General features: G+C 28.4%; 1 protein-coding gene across 1 annotated transcript in view; it reads left to right on the forward strand.

Annotated features, from left to right (window-relative positions):
- Nucleotides 1-579: 579 nt before the first annotated feature.
- The window catches only part of LOC106679283 (agrin), a gene marked incomplete in the record, with an annotated part of 134309 nt that continues 129940 nt past the window's right edge, over nt 580-4948 (forward strand). Inside the window, 1 exon segment of the mRNA XM_067053555.1 lies at nt 580-746.

The raw sequence follows: 4948 nt of genomic DNA on the forward strand, positions 1-4948 counted from the left end.
TATAATATAATGACAAAATATTATATTCTTAAATTATTACACATAAAAAATACATAACTTTTATATGCGTGTTTTGTATTTTTCTAAATAAAAATACATGAGTTAATATAATAATAATAATATTAAATGCTACGAAACAATGAATTTTTAAAGCATTATCTAATAAGCACCATCATTTGATGTCAGAGTTTAAAACAAGTACAATAAATATGATATCATTAAGGTTTTTTATATTTAACTGATGACTTTATTGGTTAGTTTGATTTTTAAAGTATTGCTTTAAATAAGTTTGTAACTGTAAACTATGGGGCTTAGAAATTAACCAGCTCTACTAGAAGCGGATACTAAATTTTATATTCGATTAACAGTGGCACTTTTAAATTAATTCCCAAGAAGAGATTAGCGTAACCTCAGGAAAAAGTTAATAGACCGCTGATCGTCAATAAGTGCCAAATAACAAACTATTTTCATTAGCTGAAGCCTTCCGGGAGTTTGGTTATCCAGCCACTAGGGGCAGCACCGGATCAATACGCGCCGGCGCTGGACCCAGTTTCTCCAGTCTCCGAAATCCGTGTTTTGCCTTCCATGTTTACTTTTTACAGGGCTATCTGATCACTGGCTGGAGGAGGAACAGGGGACCGAAAGAGGCTAAGGAAAAACGGCCGTCCAGGCGAGTTTAGGACGTTCGGAACAAGGCGTGAACCAGGGGCAACCATCGCTTTAGGGTCAGATTCTCAGTTGTTGAGGTTATAACTATAACTACATTTATAATGGGGAAATATATTGAGTATTAGTCAAACCACTATACATTGTCTCAATAGTATTTAAATCAATATCTTTAAGCATCAGGTTATAATAAGCATAAAACTGATGCTGGAATACATTGTTCAATTCTGTTTACTACTCGAAATCGTGCATGTCCGTAAGTAGTCAAGCTAACAATTAGCTAAACATAATGTATTTGATCGGAAAACAAAATGTAGAGATCACATGGCGAGCCAAAAGATACGATTGAAATTAACTTTTATGACACATCTTTAAAAACAAGACCATGTTAAAGAAAATACGTCAAAAACTTACAACCACATATAAAAAACATACTATTAATTAATAATTCAAATTTTGGCTGTAAGACCTCTCAAAAATAATCCTATAACTTATTAAATACTTATACATGAGTATTATGGTTTATCAAATTTAACCATAATAATTTTTTAACCAGCTTACACTTCAATTTTGAAAATCAAGGTTATATAATAGAATTCAGGAAGAATTTATACATCACAAAAGAACTGGTGAAAGTTATAAACAATAATTAACAACACCCTCAAAAGACAAACCACATGCTACAGTTATAAACCAGCAAAACGAATTCAAAAATTGTTTAGGATAACAGGTATAAGGGAGAGATGGGTTTTGAAATGCAATATAAGCCATACTGTACTAACAAATAAAAAAAAAAAAAAGAAACTTCTTAAAATTAATTCATGACAAATAATTTAAATATTATAAAAATAACTTAATAACTTAAAACATTCATAATTGCTTAAAAAAAAAGTTTCAATCTAAACATTAGCATTGACACTAAAGGTGAACAAATAGTTTGATATTTTTAGACTAATTTTAACAATATGACGATGACCATATCAATACTTTCTTTTTCTCTGGTTTTAATGATTAATTAGTCAACTGGTATAAATCAGTCCTAAAAGATTTTTCTTAACTAAAAGTCATCGGCGGAAATAACTAATTTTAATTACCAATACGAACTGCATATCCAACAGCAAATCATGATAACATGGTTTGTGCACTGAGATGGAGATAATATTAGGTATTAATCTAATGAAAAAAAAAAAACCAAAAAATTGAAGTTCAAAGAATGTGATTTAATCAAGTTATAGATTATTTAATATTATATTAGCGTAAATTTTTATTCAGTAAATCATTCCTTATTTTTATTTTATTTTATTTTGTTTTTTTAAAACCGTAACAAAATTTTAAAAACCAGAAAAAAAAATCACGTACAAAATGAAACCTAGGTTACTAATAATATACTTACTACTTACTTACTAATAATCTATTAGTAAGAATAGTTACATAATCTATCAGTAACAAGTCGTTTATTTACTGTTTGTGGAAGGGTTAAACTAAATTTTTAAAAAATATAAAAATTATAAGAAGTACTATTCATATTCCCTATGTGGTAGGGAATGTATTGAACATAGACTCAATGATGTTTATAAAGTATGTTCACAAGTTTAATACAGTAGTATAATAATAATAGAATAAATTTAGCCACTACATCTATAAGTATAAAAACATATATTAATAAATAATTGAATATTTAAAAGCTTACTAAAAAACATAAATGATTTGAACTAGAAAATATGTTTGAGTAACTGATTAATTATTTGACAGTTTTTTGGACAACATAGGTGTTTCGCAAGAAGGACGAATCAACAAATTGCGTGCTTTCATATTTTTTATAGGATAATTTATTAATTTATTTACTGAAATGACTAACTAGTTTTAACAATATAAAACATCAGGCATACACAAACATAAACATAGGTACATACAATATAGACATATTGTAAGTTTTCATAAAATAAAAAATATACCCTTCTGAAAATGTTAGCATTCCCCCTCCTTTTAGCATAATACCACAATATATAATATCTAAAAAATTAAATTGCAATCTATAATTTCTATTAATCGCTATTTAACAAGAAAAAAATTTAAATTTAATTTTCTACCTTACTTACGAATAGGAGTATCAGGCACTGTTAAAATGTGTTATACATAAAAGCATGAATATACATATACGTAAATAATATAACAAAACATTCATCCACTCATTGACAATATTTAACATTTTTTATGATGAAGTTTTTATTGATTACTATTTACGGTTTTCCACAAACTCAACAAAATAGATTTATGATATTTAGGTTTAAAAAAAAAATCAAATCTTATTGTAGCATGAATAAGGAGATTTGATTTTTTTTAAGTTATGCATATATTAAATAAATACATATTTAAAATAAATAAATACAATTTAAAATTATATATAATGTTAAAGAGCAAGAAAAAATGAATCAACACAATTTACAAAGATTAAAGCCCTTGATTAAAGATAAAATATAAACAGTTATAAAATTCATGAAAACTTATTGTTTATTAGTATGTTTTGTACGTTTGTCATTTTAGTAATGCCTTGTTGTAGGCTCCTATTTCATAGTGCTAGAAATGGGATTAAGAGAGCAAAGGTTTTGTGTTAGTATGTTTACCCTTCAATTTTCACTATTAATTCGAAACTGCTTTACGGATTAAAAACTCAACCCCACTGCACTGATTAGAAGTTAGTTACCTGTGGAGTAACTCCTCCCACCCCATTCATATCGCGTGCAGGGCTGGTTATAATCAGGTAGAGAGAAAACATTACAAAAAACCATAAATATAAAAAAAAATTGATCTATGGAACTTAAGTACCAATTATTACTACTTTTATGGTGGCATGGAATTCCTATAGCAAATATTATAGCCTCTGTTTTTTGTTAATTTTAATGGTCCTTTACACAAAATGAAAGCAAAATATTTTAAGAACGGTCTGAAATCTGTTCATTATTGAATCGATTGGATAACACGAAAAATTGCTGTTTCATCTTAATACAGTAAACGTTCAAAAGATGAATGTTTGCCTCAGATGTGATAAGAGAAAGGTAGGAGGCCCAGTGAAAGACTGGCTGGTAGGTAGTTGGTTGAAAAGTTAGTTTTGTTTAATGAGATGAAGCAAGACGTAAGAATCTGGCGTACTACTCAGAAAGGTGAATAATTTACAATGAAAAATTGAAAATTACGAGTTTATGGCTGAGAATCATCTCCCAGTGCTTGTCCAATCTCTATTCAATGTAGAGGAGAAGTAAACAAACCTCTGTACTATATTTTGAGGTGAACTTTGTGATGCATTAATCAAGTCTGTAAAAGTTTTTTTAAAGCTCACTAATATTGTATTTTATAAGCTAATTGGTCTATAATCCTTAATTCCTACAAAATTATGAAAGGGTTTGAGGATTGGTATGACTCTTACTATTGTTCAGAAAGATGGATATCTTAAACGGAAAATAAAACAAAATATGTAATAAAAATATGTCAGGAGAATAATTTTTTTATTTAAAGTGATATTTATAACGAAAAAGGTGGGGTATAGGGAGATTTTTATGTTTGCAGTGATTTAATTACTTTACCATTTTTTTATTATACAATACGGATGGGATGTTGGGGTATTCAACTAAATTAATTATAATAATTGGAGATATGAGTTAATAAGGATATAAGTGAAATTTCGAAAAAATAAACATTTTTGGTGAATATTGCAAAGAAACCAACATAACGATAAACCTGGTTAAATAGCTCTAAACCTTATAATATAGTAATAAAAAAAATGTGGAAATTACAACACCATCAAGATTCCTTAAGGAACATTCGCTGTTCAACATACATGAACGGAATCAAAAGCGCTTAAATCATATCACGTTTTCCATATTAAGACAATCATATCACACCTGTTCTACTAAAAATAATGGTCTAAACCAGGATTTGAAATGGTCAATTTCGATATATCATACCAAAAATGTGGTGACTACTGACATTAAAATAATAAAACAGTAACTTATTTTATATTGCTTATTAGTGCGTGGTTATTACCGATCAAAGCACTAGGGGTTCGCGATGGATGTGGAAATTACTTAATTAATGGATGTGGAAATTACATCATCAAAATTCCTTAAGGAACAGTCGCTGTTTGACGTACATGAACGGAATCAAAAGTGCTTAAATCATATCACAGATTGCATATTAAGACAATCATATCACACCTGTTCTACTAAAAATAATGGTCTAAACCAGGATTTGAAATGGTCCTTTTCGGTATATCATACCAAAAATG

The sequence above is a fragment of the Halyomorpha halys genome, unplaced genomic scaffold (assembly GCF_000696795.3).
Source record: "Halyomorpha halys isolate HHAL.00 unplaced genomic scaffold, Hhal_1.1 Scaffold191.1, whole genome shotgun sequence".
Classification (NCBI taxonomy): domain Eukaryota; kingdom Metazoa; phylum Arthropoda; class Insecta; order Hemiptera; family Pentatomidae; genus Halyomorpha; species Halyomorpha halys.